The sequence below is a fragment of the Pleurodeles waltl genome, chromosome 7 (genome assembly GCF_031143425.1).
Source record: "Pleurodeles waltl isolate 20211129_DDA chromosome 7, aPleWal1.hap1.20221129, whole genome shotgun sequence".
Taxonomy (NCBI): domain Eukaryota; kingdom Metazoa; phylum Chordata; class Amphibia; order Caudata; family Salamandridae; genus Pleurodeles; species Pleurodeles waltl.
The window spans coordinates 1,530,482,502-1,530,500,157 of NC_090446.1; positions in this window are offsets into that span (position 1 = coordinate 1,530,482,502).

Below are 17,656 nucleotides of genomic sequence, written 5' to 3' on the forward strand. Positions count from 1 at the left end.
GGCAATTGCCTCACGGCGGCGAGATAAACTACTACTTCATGCAAGGGATCAAAGTTAAAGTCTCTAGGGTAAGAATCATTTAAAGTCTCTTTCTCTCGATTAGAGAAAGCATCAAAGTCTCTTTCAAAATGGCTTCGCAGCAAGGTGGGCCATAGTAACTGCAAAGTCTACAGAATGGCGGGATGTCCAATAATGGCTGCAATGGCTACTTTCCTCTCGTGCACCTGGTTTAAATAGACAACAGTTCAAATCCAGTAGGGTCTTCCATTGGAGGGTTCATAGGTTGGCTTCAAATTGTCCAATCAAAAACAACAGTTCTCAAGCTTTTACTTAAGCATACATTATCCTTGGAGACGGGTACGCAAGTTGCAACATTTTATACCAATTAACTCACTTTCAGAGCTTCCATTGTCCGCACCTGCAGATTGACCTTGGAGCAAAGAGAAAAATGCCAGGCTGGCACGAAACCTTAAGATAAGCATGTGAACGATCTCAGTGGAAAAGTACAGCTTCAAGCAAAAATACACGTTTATTAGCACATTGGAAAAATACGAGCATCTAAATCGTGAGACCAGGCAACTAGGCCGAAGCCTGCACTAAAGTTATGCTAAGCTAAAACATTTCAAACAAGCAAGTCATAGCACACGTTTACGATTATGTCGGATTAGTGCACTTCTAATACATCACGTTATATAAAGCACGCTTATAAATGTTGGCAAACTACTCTGAGGGCACATTTTGTCCCCGTACAATCTTTATTAGTTCGGTTAAAGACACACGATTATTTCACTCTACGTTTATGCGCTAATAAATGTAAAACCTTCATTTCTGCGTCATCAATCCCTCCTCTGATGACTACTTGTCATCACACAAACTATTCCCACAAATTTTATTCCATTAAAATTCTGTCAGTTCTCTTTTCCTTTTAGTTCCCCTAGTTTTCGCTTTGTATTCTTCTGCCATTCTTTTCATCATTTTCTCTTCCTTCCTTCTCTTAATTCTTGCCATAATCATTATTATTCCCCTTTTTACTCCCCAAATTCCAAATATACAGATCAATACTATTAATATTCCCTGTATTATTTTTAGTAATATTCCATTCCAAATTCCCCCAATCCAATTTCCCACTGAAGCAAGTCCTTTTCCAACCTTCTCCCACACTCCTGGTTCTTTCAATTCCTTCAAGTCTGCACTCTCTTTTGTTAGATTAGCAAGCATAGTTTTAATTTTCACACTGTTGTCGGGAATATACGTGCAACAGTGGCGCGCACCAAGCATTTTGCAAACGCCGCCATCCTTTGCTAAAAGAATGTCTAAGGCAAGCCTATTTTGAAGAGTCATAGCTCTTTCCGCTGCAAGTTCAGCATCTATCAGGATTATAGCACCTGAAAACTTTGTCAACATGTTATCCACTATAGTAGACAACTTTCTTATTTTGATGGAATTCAACACAACTCCCAATGAAGGAATCATGGCTCCAAATATATCTCCTACCACAGCAGCTGCGGTCTCTCTTTTCTGGATACGATGGGATCCAGATGTCTTTTGAATCATCGATAGGTCATCCAGTTGATAAACTTTTGGGAACACTATACCCAAATAACATCTCCCCCACCATCCTTTCGGAAGACGATAATAGGCATTATACCCACAAATGTAATATACACCTGGTATGACAGGGTCAAGTCCGTTCATCATGAATGTCCATTTGGCCTTAAAGATAAACGTATGTTTACACTCACTCGCTCCTACGAAAATGTTATCATAATAAGATTCACCTCGATATATACAAAATTTCCCTACATGCCAAGCATCTAAAGCTATTCTCCCTTGTGTCTTTATTGCGGCAAAATCATAATGATCTACTGAAGTCCTCTTACTTAGCTCTGTTTCTAATTTCGCATTCATTTGTGCCCTTCTATCATCTGTGCGATCTAAAAAGCTTATTCTACTGCAGAGAGCGAGCAGGTAAGATTTTCCCTATGAGCGTGAGCCGTTTCAAAAGGTTGCATTGGCTCGAAAAATTCCCTCATTATTTTAGCATCCCAATCTTTAGCAATCTGGCTTAGCTGCGCTATTATAGGAACATATGCAAAGGTAACATCATAATTTGAGTAAAAATACTGTATGTTAGTTTGACCATAAAATCTAGAAGTTACTATACTACATGTAATCCCGTATGTAAGAGGCATGTGGTGATAAGTCACCCCTTCCTTTACTGATGTCGGTATCTGTGTACACACATAACAATCTTTCGCATCCATAGTCTCAACATATTCTGTTAGCAAGCGATAGAAAACATTATACGAAAGCTCTTTCTTATCATGCAAGTGTCTCTCATCTAATTCTAGTCTTTTCAATGCGGTTAGTTCAGTGACAGTAACAGGAGCAAAAGTAGAAGCATCAATTTTCTCATTCTCACCCTTTCCATGCATTGCAAGTACTATTGCCATTATTATTAGTGCACATGCAATTATCAAGCCTATACACGCATATTTACAATATTTCACTCTACTGTTTTGTGTAGCCATGATCTGTATAGAATCAGAGAGCTAGAAGCACCTATAAAGAAACTATTTAGCAATTCAGTTACAAAGCTGAACGAGCGCAATGTTCACACAGTTTTCTTCAAGAGGCCAGTCACTTATCGGTTAGCAGCATTTGTCTCAATTCGGCAATAACTCAGTCTTTATCAGTTCAGCACACAGTTTTCTTCAAGAGGCCAGTCACTTATCGGTTAGCAGCATTTGTCTCAATTCGGCAATAACTCAGTCTTTATCAGTTCAGCAAGTGTCTTATCCTGTTTAGCAATGTCTCAGCTGGTTGTATCACGTTAGATTGTAGCAAGCAATATCATTTATTACCCTTTCAATCGACAGAGTCCATAAAACTTTTCTTTTCTATTGGTATCTCTTCTTCTTCGTTGTCGAGGCTTAGAGATACAAATTCGTCAGTCCAATCGTCATTGACTGCATAGGCCCATTCTGGACCGGAATATCTCCTGTTTGGTATCCTTTTCCTTTTCAATTTTGCTTCTCTTTTCGATTCTGCCTCACTGGTACTTTCCTCTTTGGCCAAGTCTTTTCCTTCACTTGAGGTTGGTACCACGACAGACACTTCCTTTCTTTTCTCTTTCACTTTTGGCCTTTCTCCGTCGTTCAAATTTTCTTTAGTCCTTTGTTTTATTGGTGATATACTTAGTCTCCTCTTTGCACCGTGTCCATTTGATGGACCTGTGATCTTTTCTGTGGAAGCTTAAACTGTTTCGTTCTGTTCTGCCTTGTCCCCTCCTTCTGGGGAATCAATCACGTTCTCTTTTTCTTTTTCTGTATCGTCTGCTTCTGGGAAAGCCCTCCTCTGATCAGGCTCTCCTGCTTTTTCACCTCTTTCAAGCCCTTCGTCACCGTTACTTTCGTCAGGCTCTTTATCACTTTCAGCTGCTTCAGGTTCTTTGTCACCTTCAGCTGCTTCAGGCTCTTTGCTACCCTCAGCTGCTTCAGGTTCTTTGTCACCTTCAGCTGCTTCGTCGCTGTCTGAGGTTTTTCCTTGGTCTTCCCCAAGTGAGTCGGTTGCTTCGTCCTCAGAGAATATTTCTCTCTCTCCTGTTCCTGCCTGTTCACTTTCAGTTCGGTTTTGCTCTGTCTCAGCGCTCAGCACTGTTTTATCAGGCACTGGCAGTTTCAGCGCTTCAACTTCCTCATCTGTGGGACACAACACTTTCTTTGTGTGACTGGCGTGAATCCAGTTGGGAACTCCCGCACACTTCACAGCGGTAGTTGTCGTCAGGATCACTTGGAAAGGGCCTTTCCAACGGGGTTCCAGACACGACTTCCTCACGTGCTTCTTTACCACGACCCAGTCACCTGCTTTCAGTGTGTGTCCTGGACCTTGAATCGGTGGCAAGGTGGTCGCTTCCACCTGGTGAGAGAAAGAGCGAACCACGTCAGCCAGACCTTTGCAGTAGTCTAACACCATATCATCTGTAATATTCAAAAGCGCGTTTGCGGGAACTGCAGGCAGTCTCATAGCCCTGCCCATGAGAATTTCGTGCGGAGACAATCCAGTCTTTCTGTCAGGGGTGTTTCTCATTGACATTAACACCAAAGGCAATGCGTCAGGCCATTTCAAATTTGTCGATGCACATATTTTCGCCATTCTTGATTTCAGTGTACCATTCATCTGCTCCACCAGTCCTGATGCTTCAGGGCGATAGCTACAATGCAGTTTTTGCTCAATGTTCAGCGCTGCGCAAAGTAACTTTATCACCTCGTTATTGAAGTGACTTCCTCTATCTGATTCTAAAGAGATCGGGAATCCGAAACGTGGTATTAACTCCCTCAACAATAGTTTTGCAACTGTAAGGCTGTCATTTCTACGTGTGGGGTATGCTTCAATCCAGTGACTAAAAATGCACACAATCACCAACACATACTTTAGACCTCCATGCACAGGCATCTCAATGAAGTCCATCTGCATCCTACTAAACGGGCCACTCGCCCTACCAATGTGGCTCGCGTTCACAACCGTTCCCTTCCCTGGGTTCATCTGCTGGCAAATGACACATCGATGGCAAACTGCTTCTGCAGCTTGACGGAATCTGGGGTTAAACCAATCAGTTTTGAACAATCTTATCATGGCATCCCTCCCTAGGTGAGCCTGCCCATGATAGAACCGCGCAAGCTGTGATAAGAGACTATTTGGCAAAACAAATTTTCCCTCATTTGAAACCCATAACTCATCTGGTCTCTTTATACATTGTGATTTAATCCAGGAATCTCTTTCATCCTCCCTGACGTTATTCTGTAATGCTTTTAGTTCATCTATTGTATCTACGACCTTCAAGGCAAATGCTTCAGCTGGTTCGAGTTCTGGTTCACTTATCGAATTCCATTCATCTCTGAGTAATATACAATTCAAGACACAAAATCTTGCGACTTGATCCGCATATGCATTTCCCAGAGAAACATAGTCCTGTCCTTTTGTATGAGCACTACACTTTACCACTGCAACTTCGGCTGTCATTTGAATGGTGTGTAACAATTCCCTTATTCTCTCCCTGTTTTTCACTGGGGACCCTGAAGAAGTCAGGAAACCTCTCTGTGACCATAGTTGTCCAAAGTCGTGCACAATTCCAAACCCGTACTGACTATCAGTGTAAATGGTGACTTTCATCAATGTAGACAATTGGCATGCTCTTGTAAGGGCTACAAGTTCTGCTACTTGTGCAGAATAGACTCCTTGAAGCCAGGACGCTTCCAAGACACCTGTTACAGTACATACAGCATATCCTGCTTTCAAAATTCCCATCCCATCTCTTAGACATGAACCATCAACGAAAACAATTTGGTCATTTTCATCAAGCTTAGTATCCTTAATGTCAGGTCGAGGTTTTGTGCAAAATTCAGTCACCTGAAGGCAGTCATGCTCGACGTCTTCAGCGTTCTCAATTTCAGCATTTTCACCAGGAAGCAAGGTTGCTGGATTCAACGTAGTGCACCTTTTCAGCTGCACATTCGGTGAGCCCAGAATTATCGTTTCATACCTTGTGAGTCTTGCTCCAGTCATGTGTTGCGTTCGGGAGCAGGTCAAAAGTATCTCAACTGAGTGAGGGACCATGACTGTTACTGGGTGTCCCATCACTATTCCTTCACTCTGATTGAGGCTGATACCAACTGCTGCTACGGCGCGCAAACACCCTGGAAGTGCTGCTGCGACCGGATCCAAAGTAGCTGAAAAATACGCTACTGGTCTGTTTATGCCACCATGGGCTTGAGTCAAGACAGACAAAGAACATGCATCACGTTCATGACAAAACAATGTGAAAGGCTTTGTGTAATCAGGCATACCTAAAGCTGGAGCCCTGCACATGCATTCTTTCAATTCAATAAAAGCATCCATCTCATCTCCTTTCAGCTCAATTTGATCCAAGGCATCCTTCTGGGTCAGTTTCAGTAAAGGCTTTGCTAGAGTTGAGAAGTTGGGAATCCACTGACGACAGTAGCTTACCATTCCCAAAAACTTCCTCACCTCCCTCCTCGTCTTTGGTGGACTCATTTGAAGTACGCTTGTTATTCTTTCCTTCATTATTCTCCGTGACCCTTTCTCTATCTGGTGACCCAAGTATTTCACTTTCTTCTGACAGAACTGCAATTTGGAAGGAGACACCTTGTGTCCATTCCTTCCCAAATGGTTCAACAGAGCAATGGTGTCGGCTGTGCAGCCACTTTCTGTCTTAGATGCAATCAGTAAGTCATCGATGTACTGTACTAGGGTTGATTCGAATGGCAATTCTAATGCTTCTAAGTCTTTCTTTAGAATCTGATTGAAAATTGACGGTGACTCAGAAAACCCTTGAGGAATTCGACACCAACTGTAAACTCTGTCTAAGAATTTGAAACAAAAGAGAAATTGGCTGTCCTCATGAAGAGGCACCGAAAAGAATGCTTGTGACAAGTCGATGACTGAGAACCACTCGGCATCGCAAGGGACTTGAAACATTATCACAGCTGGATTTGGTACGACAGGGCAACATTTAATTATGATGTCATTTATTTTCCTCAAGTCCTGCACAATTCGGACCTTTCCACTCGGCTTTATTAGTCCCATGATTGGTGAATTACATGGACTGCTTAACACTTCTTTCAGTACTCCCTGCTTTACAAATTCGTCAATGAGTTGGGCAACTTTCATGAGGGTATCTTGTGCCATGTGGTATTGTGGGGTCTGGGGAAAAGTTGCATTGGGCTTTACAGTCACTTTCACTGGTTCCACTCCTTTCATCAATCCCACCTCTTTCCCTGTCATATCCCACACTTCCTTTCCGACTGTTTCCCGTAATTCAGCTGGAATATCTTCTTCAGTTATCATCGGGAAAAGGCAAATCAGAGGGTACTCTTCATCGACAGTTTCCATCTCATCCCCCTCTACACTGTCCTCTTCTTCCCCATCACTGCTCGTCTGAATTTTTATTCCATCGTTCGAACACATAATCGAACATCCCAATTTGCACAATAGGTCTCTCCCTAACAGTGCTATAGGGCTTGAGTCACATACCACAAATTTATGTAACCCTTGATAGTTACCAATGCTGACTGGTACTGGATCTGTGATTGGGTTCGTCAGGTGCCTGTTTGCTACTCCCACCACTTGAACTGTTCTCCCTGAGAGTGGCAAATTCGGTACTTCAATGCTCTTAACAGTTGAACGTGTGGCTCCTGTGTCAACCAAGAATGAAACACGATGACCCATTACTCTTCCCTCCACATACGGACCCTTTTGATCAACTTCCAAGGATGCTACAAGCACACAATCTCCCTCCTCTCCTGAACTTTCACTCTCCCATACATTGTTTATTCCATCCTCACTGTGTAATGGGAACTGTTGTACGGTGCCATTTGTATTCATTACCTGACCCGAGACCTGTGGAGGAACCATCACTTGCTGCTGACTCATTGGTGCCAAAGGTATTTGCATTTGCTGATTAGGTACCATGGGAAACTGCTGTTGCATTGGCTGCATTTGCGTCATCTGCATACGGGGCATCTGCATCTGCTGCGGCTGCATAGGCTGTAATCCCTGCAGCTGATTTATGGTCTGGAAATTTGGGTTTGGACCTCTCATTTTCGGTCCCCTCATTGTCTGAAATGCATTGACATCATTGTTTTGCTGACCAACACCTGCACCTTCCTGCACCACCATCGGGCACTCGCGTTCCAATGTCCGACAATTCCGCACACGTGACACGGCATCACCTTTTTCAATGCCTGCACACCATTCGGAGTCACAACAGTGTTCAAATCCGGACCATTATTCCCAAAACCTCCTCTACCTCTGCCTCTCGCCTGTGGCTGAAACATCATATTTCCCTGCAACTGCGGCTGCGGTTGCGGTACCTGTTGTTGGAACCCTTGTAACCCTTGCAAACCTTGCAGACCTGTCTGAGCTGCTTTAAGTTGCATCATCATCACTTTCTCCTTCAACTTTTTCTGTTTCACTTCAATTTCGTCGCTACAGTATTTCGCATAATTCAACACCTCATCAATAGGTTTCGACTGCCAACAAATCAAATGCGACTTTATCATCTGACTTATCTCTGGTCTCAGCCCTTCCACAAATCTGAACACAAAATGAAGCATGTCCTTCGCCTCTATTGTTTCCGTGCCACTGTAGTTCTTAAACGCCTTCAACAACCTCTCATAGTAACTATGAATCGACTCTTTAGCCTCTTGGGCAGTTCGATCTATCTTCTGCCAATCCACGTTTTTCGCGGCCACCTTCGTCTTCAAATGCTCAATCACCTTATAGTACAAGCTCATCACCATAGGTGATGGTGCACCCGTATCCCTGTCTCTCTCTGGTTCACTTGTCGGCCAACCTACAGCTCTTTTGCAATCCTCCCACAAATCTGCCGGAACCACAATCTCAAAGAGAGTGTTCAGGTCTTCCCAGAGACATTTTGCAAGCTTCACAAACCTATCAATCTGTTGATACCATTCAATCGGTTTCTCTCTCAGTTTGGGAAAATCATCCGTAAAAGACTGAATGTCGCTTCTGTGCCATGGTACATGTATTCATTTTCCCCCTGCTGTCTCCCTCATTGGTAACATGGTTACTGCATCACTACTCTGCGGTCTTCTCTCGTTGAGCTCTGGGACACTGTCTTTCCTCTTTTCCTTTCTCTTTACCCATCTGCTTTCCCATTTGTCTAAGCACCTCCACACTTGTGCACTCTGCAGCAATTCTCTAAGGTGCGCCTTCATGCCTGCTGACCTCATGTGTTCAAAATCTGTGGTCCCGAAATCCAATCTATAGCTCCTGCTTAAGTGTTTTGTCTTGTCTATATCAACCCCGTTTTTGACAGCTATTTCTTGCAAACTTCTATGTACCTTGTTCACTTCTCTCGTAATCCTGGGACATAGATACCTCAGCTCTTCTTCCGAGTAGGACTCTAACCTATTCACACCCATAGTCCCTTCCACCAATTCTTGTGCTTCCATGTTCAACCTGACCCTATTCAGATAGTCTTCTCCCTTCCCACTGGCTGAGCTTTGTGTGGAATTCAGACTGTTGAACCACTGTGTCAGCTGTTGTGCATTCAACCCCATCAGTGTAGCATTCACATCGACTGCCATTGATGGTTGCGGCAACTTTTCAGTATTCGATGATAGCGGTATCATCAGTGGGGGACTCGACCTCACCAGTGTTGACTGAGCACATATGGGACTAAACTCCATCAAGGACCCAGATCCAGTTGGCTGAGCCGCTATCGGAGTTATCCCTGGAGTGTTTTCTATGCACCTCCTTTCTGTCCCATTCTGCAGCATTGATCCCTGACCGCTCATACCTAAGTTAGGCTGACTGTACAAAGGTACCGGTGGACCTACAGTAATGGGTAGTGATATCGCATCTGGGTTCTGTCCATTTCCCATGTTCTGAGACATGTTCATTCCCACACTATGGGTCATCATTGCCGGCATGCCCGTCTGACTCCCCGTCATCTGAGCATGTGCGTTTCCCCCCTGCATCTGCTTTTGAGGCATCAAAAACTGGGTTGATTCAGCTTGTGCCAATATTGGGTTGTGACCATTCTGTCCTCCCATTACGGTTGGATCTAGAATCATTCCCGTACTGTTGTCACTGCTGTAGTACCTTGGGACCTGCGGCTGATAATTTTCTGCTGGTTTCAATATGGGCACATCTGGATATATTCTCCTAACCTGCGGTATCTGCGGGGTGAACAGTAAACTCGGGTCTTTAGATCCCGATGATGCTTCAGAACTCTGAGTTCCACTGTTCTGTACCGGTGCCGGAGGGGCAGAACTGGTACTTGGACCTTGTCCACTCTCTGCATAAGGTGGTGGACGGTCGTTCAGCAATTGCATGATTAACTCCTCATCCTCTAACTCCTCTTCTCTTCTCAACTTTTCCTCGTCCTCTCTATCCTTGGAACACCTCCTGTTTGTCTTACAGGTAGCTTTCTTACCTGTCTCCTCTCCTTCCTTAGTAATTGCGGGAAACAATTTTATCCCCTGCAATACATCTGACCTCCACACCTTCTGTGCATTATCCCACCTAGCGTCCGCTAGTGTCTTTTCTACCTTTCTTATCCTGGTCTCGAACTTATTTTGCTGTTGCTGTCTAGCCATCAGTTCCCAAATTGCTAGAGCCTCAAACTGTGCTGGCCTTGGAGGTACCTTCATGTCGTACATCGCAAATCTCAAATTCTCTAGGATCCTTATATTGAATGTCCCATGGATCGGGAACGCTACACTCCCATGTTTCTCTGTCAGCTTGTGCCATTGCTTTAGCCAAAGGCACGGAGCTACCCCTTTTTCCTCCATTACAATGTAAGCTGGTGTACCTTCGGGCGGCGTCTCCTCTCCTACGCTCGCTTTAATGTAAGACTCCCCCTTCATTGCACTCTTTAATGCTTTAAAAAATTTCATTTTCTCGTCTTTTATTTCACAAAGTTTGTAATCAATAGGTGACTTTAATTCCCGGAATACTCTTCGCTTGCCTTTCCCCTTCCAATCGAGCCCCACGGACTGCGTCCAATCCGTGCGCGACCCTTCTCTGCAACCAACCTATCCCAGCGCGGCTCCTAGTGACGTCACACTCACACACACTGCGGCTGACAAAGCCTCGCGGCTAATCCTCCTTCACTCAGCTCCTCTCGTAACAACTTCTGGCATGTATCGCGAGCTACCAAAAAAATAATAATAAAACAGATCTGTCGGTTTACTACAGGAAGGGTAACACAATCGCTTCAGGACCTTAGGGATTTTTCACTAGCCTCGGCAGTTATTCCATCTTTCTCGGTCCCCACGTTCGCAAGCAAATCTGACCCGCAGACTCTGCTCTCAACTTGTCAGTGATCTATTCTAGTGCACTTAGAATTTTGTCAAAGCCCGAAGTCGAAGTTTTCTTTCACTCCCTTAACACACGTACTGACTCGTTGACCACGCCCGATCAACCTACTAAACCGACCAGACCACAACATAAAACAAGTGTCTCATACACTTTTCAACATACTCCGGAGTCTCTTGACCTCGCAGGGCCCGTCTCAACAACAACAACCACGTGGACCTTTTTATGCACGAAGCGCCACATGCACATGAAGTTCGACGACTTCCCTACTCTCACACTCGGAGTCGCACCTCCGCTATTTCTATGAAGTTCGACGACTTCCCTACTTCTACACTCGGAGTCGCACCTCCGCTATTCTCTAAAATCCTCGCAACCTTTTCAAACAATCTGCGGCAATAAGCTGTGCAAGCGCAAAATTCTAACTTCACTCATACCATCACTAGTACCGCCAACGCCGATCTCACACCTCCATTCCCTCCATTCGCAAGCTCCGAGATCCCGGGAAAGTCGCGGTGGACTTAGCCCATCATCATTTTCTCAATCTGTTTTACCCAAGAAAATCTAATTCAACACCATATACTTCTCGAGCGGGGGTCCCAAAAGTCTAAACCGTCCTCTGCTACCATCTACTGATAGAGCGTTCCGTACTAATAATTTACCCGTACTTGGACGCTCTTTAGGCCGATTAATCTTTTGGCTAAGTGGGACTCTCTTCACCCGAGATCAGTCAATTTAATCAAATCAATAATCAATAACGAACATAAGCAATACCCTGATCAACATAACACTTAACAATTAATCCAGAATACATTTCGGCGAACCCTGACCTTTCAGTTAGGAATAACCACACCAGTTTATTCAAAGTTAGTGAATTTATTTCCCTATATTAACAAAGCTAGCACAATATAGATGTGTCTCAACACCAAATGATATACGTAAATGAACATTAATAGCTGTCCATAACGGCGAAACAGGTGCAATCTATGCAGCATTTGAATAACAAGGCATTCGATAATAGCAATGCAAATCACTAATACTATAATCTGTAATGAACTAATTGCATACATTTAGTCAGCATAACAAGGTCTCAAATTGCATCGTGCAACAAAAGGAATCCTCATCTAACCTCAAATTAGCATCGGCATGTGGGACTTCATGCAAACACAATTTAGCAACATTAATTTGGAAAACTCCTAACTAGGGCTCTTATCAAAAATCAGCAGTTGGTTACCTAAAAGAAACACAATGCAATTGTACAATGTCCTTTCATATTTACCAATTACAATCAGCATTCAAGGAAGTCTTCGTCTCACAGGTACCGTTTCTCGATCAGCATGGGACGGGGCAAAGGGGCAGGGGTAGACGGGGCAATTGCCTCACGGCGGCGAGATAAACTACTACTTCATGCAAGGGATCAAAGTTAAAGTCTCTAGGGTAAGAATCATTTAAAGTATCTTTCTCTCGATTAGAGAAAGCATCAAAGTCTCTTTCAAAATGGCTTCGCAGCAAGGTGGGCCATAGTAACTGCAAAGTCTACAGAATGGCGGGATGTCCAATAATGGCTGCAATGGCTACTTTCCTCTCGTGCACCTGGTTTAAATAGACAACAGTTCAAATCCAGTAGGGTCTTCCATTGGAGGGTTCATAGGTTGGCTTCAAATTGTCCAATCAAAAACAACAGTTCTCAAGCTTTTACTTAAGCATACATTATCCTTGGAGACGGGTACGCAAGTTGCAACATTTTATACCAATTAACTCACTTTCAGAGCTTCCATTGTCCGCACCTGCAGATTGACCTTGGAGCAAAGAGAAAAATGCCAGGCTGGCACGAAACCTTAAGATAAGCATGTGAACGATCTCAGTGGAAAAGTACAGCTTCAAGCAAAAATACACGTTTATTAGCACATTGGAAAAATACGAGCATCTAAATCGTGAGACCAGGCAACTAGGCCGAAGCCTGCACTAAAGTTATGCTAAGCTAAAACATTTCAAACAAGCAAGTCATAGCACACGTTTACGATTATGTCGGATTAGTGCACTTCTAATACATCACGTTATATAAAGCACGCTTATAAATGTTGGCAAACTACTCTGAGGGCACATTTTGTCCCCGTACAATCTTTATTAGTTCGGTTAAAGACACACATGATTATTTCACTCTACGTTTATGCGCTAATAAATGTAAAACCTTCATTTCTGCGTCATCAATCCCTCCTCTGATGACTACTTGTCATCACACAAACTATTCCCACAAATTTTATTCCATTAAAATTCTGTCAGTTCTCTTTTCCTTTTAGTTCCCCTAGTTTTCGCTTTGTATTCTTCTGCCATTCTTTTCATCATTTTCTCTTCCTTCCTTCTCTTAATTCTTGCCATAATCATTATTATTCCCCTTTTTACTCCCCAAATTCCAAATATACAGATCAATACTATTAATATTCCCTGTATTATTTTTAGTAATATTCCATTCCAAATTCCCCCAATCCAATTTCCCACTGAAGCAAGTCCTTTTCCAACCTTCTCCCACACTCCTGGTTCTTTCAATTCCTTCAAGTCTGCACTCTCTTTTGTTAGATTAGCAAGCATAGTTTTAATTTTCACACTGTTGTCGGGAATATACGTGCAACAGTGGCGCGCACCAAGCATTTTGCAAACGCCGCCATCCTTTGCTAAAAGAATGTCTAAGGCAAGCCTATTTTGAAGAGTCATAGCTCTTTCCGCTGCAAGTTCAGCATCTATCAGGATTATAGCACCTGAAAACTTTGTCAACATGTTATCCACTATAGTAGACAACTTTCTTATTTTGATGGAATTCAACACAACTCCCAATGAAGGAATCATGGCTCCAAATATATCTCCTACCACAGCAGCTGCGGTCTCTCTTTTCTGGATACGATGGGATCCAGATGTCTTTTGAATCATCGATAGGTCATCCAGTTGATAAACTTTTGGGAACACTATACCCAAATAACATCTCCCCCACCATCCTTTCGGAAGACGATAATAGGCATTATACCCACAAATGTAATATACACCTGGTATGACAGGGTCAAGTCCGTTCATCATGAATGTCCATTTGGCCTTAAAGATAAACGTATGTTTACACTCACTCGCTCCTACGAAAATGTTATCATAATAAGATTCACCTCGATATATACAAAATTTCCCTACATGCCAAGCATCTAAAGCTATTCTCCCTTGTGTCTTTATTGCGGCAAAATCATAATGATCTACTGAAGTCCTCTTACTTAGCTCTGTTTCTAATTTCGCATTCATTTGTGCCCTTCTATCATCTGTGCGATCTAAAAAGCTTATTTCTACTGCAGAGAGCGAGCAGGTAAGATTTTCCCTATGAGCGTGAGCCGTTTCAAAAGGTTGCATTGGCTCGAAAAATTCCCTCATTATTTTAGCATCCCAATCTTTAGCAATCTGGCTTAGCTGCGCTATTATAGGAACATATGCAAAGGTAACATCATAATTTGAGTAAAAATACTGTATGTTAGTTTGACCATAAAATCTAGAAGTTACTATACTACATGTAATCCCGTATGTAAGAGGCATGTGGTGATAAGTCACCCCTTCCTTTACTGATGTCGGTATCTGTGTACACACATAACAATCTTTCGCATCCATAGTCTCAACATATTCTGTTAGCAAGCGATAGAAAACATTATACGAAAGCTCTTTCTTATCATGCAAGTGTCTCTCATCTAATTCTAGTCTTTTCAATGCGGTTAGTTCAGTGACAGTAACAGGAGCAAAAGTAGAAGCATCAATTTTCTCATTCTCACCCTTTCCATGCATTGCAAGCACTATTGCCATTATTATTAGTACACATGCAATTATCAAGCCTATACACGCATATTTACAATATTTCACTCTACTGTTTTGTGTAGCCATGATCTGTATAGAATCAGAGAGCTAGAAGCACCTATAAAGAAACTATTTAGCAATTCAGTTACAAAGCTGAACGAGCGCAATGTTCACACAGTTTTCTTCAAGAGGCCAGTCACTTATCGGTTAGCAGCATTTGTCTCAATTCGGCAATAACTCAGTCTTTATCAGTTCAGCAAGTGTCTTATCCTGTTTAGCAATGTCTCAGCTGGTTGTATCACGTTAGATTGTAGCAAGCAATATCATTTATTACCCTTTCAATCGACAGAGTCCATAAAACTGTGACTTTTGATTGTTATGCACATCCAGCTTGTGTCCCCCACCATGCCACGGAAGCATCTGTAGTTGGAAGCACCCGGGCTTGGTTTCTAAGGACAGTTTCCTTCTTTCTACACCACTGCAATGTGTGTTTTATCGGGAGGGATTATCCTTATGACCCTGCCCCAGGCACAGTCTCCACCGAATATTGAACTGTTCTTGCATTACTGACATATAGAAGACAATGAGGTAAGAGAATACAAGATGCCAGTCCCCAGCTTTGCTTGGGCAAGTCTTACTATACTGTTGCACTTTGGCATTCGAAAGGATGGCTGGTTCTGTAACCTCTTCTCTTTCTTGAGGTGGGTACACTAGCTTCTCGTGCCATTTCTGTCTCTACATACTGATATCCAAACCCCAGCTTGGCAGCACACACAGGGGTCTATCTGGTCACATACAGAGCATTCTACCACATCTTTGCCCTTACCAGCCAGATGCCTAGGTAAGGGTGTAGCACACAGCTTCCTCTCCCTAGAAAGGTCGCAACCAGAGACAAACATTTGGTAAACAGGCACTGGGCTGATTTATTTATTTTTCTTCAAGGAAGACATGGATTCCAGGATGTGACCATATTTCACAATGTCTAACACCCACTTGTTATTTTCGGAGTCCTTCAGACAGTAACTCACCCTACTTCCCACTGGCAGATTCAAGATAGAAGGCGAACTTGCAGAAGTCAGGCTCCACTTCTGCATTGTACCTTGACCACTGGCCCCCTCTTCGGCTTCCCTCGCTTGCTCACACTGCTTTAGTTGTCTCGGCTGCTATCCTAGGCTCCTGCGCTGTTAGGACGAGGAAAACATGGAACCATGGAGAACAGATCTTTTACTCGGTCTATAACCTCTATTAGGTTGTCGGGTCTGCAGCACCCCTAATCCTGTTCTTTCAGTGTTGGTTTTGATGGACTGAAGAATCTGATCTATCTTTTATCCAAAAACATTTTGCTATGAAAAGGCATGTCAGTAATAACAGTCAATCACCCATAGTGTCTCATCGCTGGGCCATTTCCTATCTAACATGCGGAGGCATCAAAAGCTGCATCCACCACTGTTGCTGAAGCTTGTTCTCCATCCTCCAGCACGGCTTCATGTTCATCTTTCTCCAGAAACATTTCAAGAAATGGAGAAGTCTCAGTACATTGCTGGCGGTTCAGCCTCGTCGCCACTGCAGATGCATTAGCCATTTTGAGAATGTGCGCTTCCAACATTTGTAGTTGTAGCCCATAGAATCCCATTTACTGCACTCTATCGGACGTGGATGGGCAAGGCACTGGAGGATTTCTTTACCTATGTTGATCTGCAGCAGAGACTGCATATTCTGTTTTTATCGGATTAAGTACGGGTTTCAGGAATGCAGTTGTCGCATTATATTTTTTGTACTGTGGCTGTAGCAGGATTCTGTACCAGTGGGTTTTCCTCCCTTGAAGAAACAAACAGGAATGGATCTTACACTCAGATGTGACTTTTCTTTAGGTTAGATGTTTAAACTGTATTAATCAAGAGGATAAAACACGGAGTCCTTCATTGTTTGGGAATGGAGTCTAGCAATGTTCTGCAATGGAGAGTCCCCAGAAGCAATTTATCCCACATCACGCAAGTCTAGAAAAAACGTCCTTGGTGTCTGTGGATGATCACCCGCTGACTCATCAACATATTTGTCATCGCCTGAACGCCAGTGCTAGATCAGCATCCTCATCATTGCCAGTATGTACTACATCCGTTACATGGTGACCACTCTCCATATGAGCCGGAGACCTATCCATTCTTGCCATTTTTCAAAAGTTGCACCCTGATAAGCAGATGTGAAGCTGAAACTGTTCAGCTGTGCTTGAGGATTTAGCAGGTGCAGGCACTCAGAGATAAACACATTTCATCATCTCCTTTAATAAATGTAGCATTTGCAGAGGTACTTGTACCACTGGTGAAGTTGGGAGTAGTTTGCTCTGATCTGAACCACTGATGCACTGTCTTGGTAGATTCATGTAGTTGCCTGCCTTATTGCTAAGTTTCATCCTCCTCATAATCAACAAGAAGGCCTCTAACTGCTCCAGATCATGCTCATCCTTCTACTTGTTGACCTGAAGAAGCACTACAAGGGTGTTTCTGGTAGCTGCAGAGGCACAGGTGAATCCATTAGTGCCTGAAGAGACAGTGGAAAGCGGAAAAACAGCTGAATCAAAGGACATCAAGAACACTAAGGGTACTGTAGGAAGCTGATCTGCTGGAAATTTAATCACGAGTGTCAATTGTAGAAATTTGTCAGCTGATGTTGACAGATGGGTCATCGACAGACAAAACAGTTCTCATCAACGTGGGACTTTTTTCTTGAAGGTGGCAAGGGAGGAGATGTCTCATCAACGATATTTCTGAGCCCAGGGAAGGCTGTTTTATCTACTGAGTTCAAGGCAGCGTTGATGAGTCCGGTTTTTAGCAGTGGATGTTAACAAAAAGATGGCAGGTAGAGTTAGCTGTTTCTTCAACGCCACCTCACGTTTGGAGTCTGCTGTTGACACATTTGTGCTTTACTGGTTGGCTACTGAAGAGATTTTAATTTTCTTGAAGGCACATGAGTTTATGGG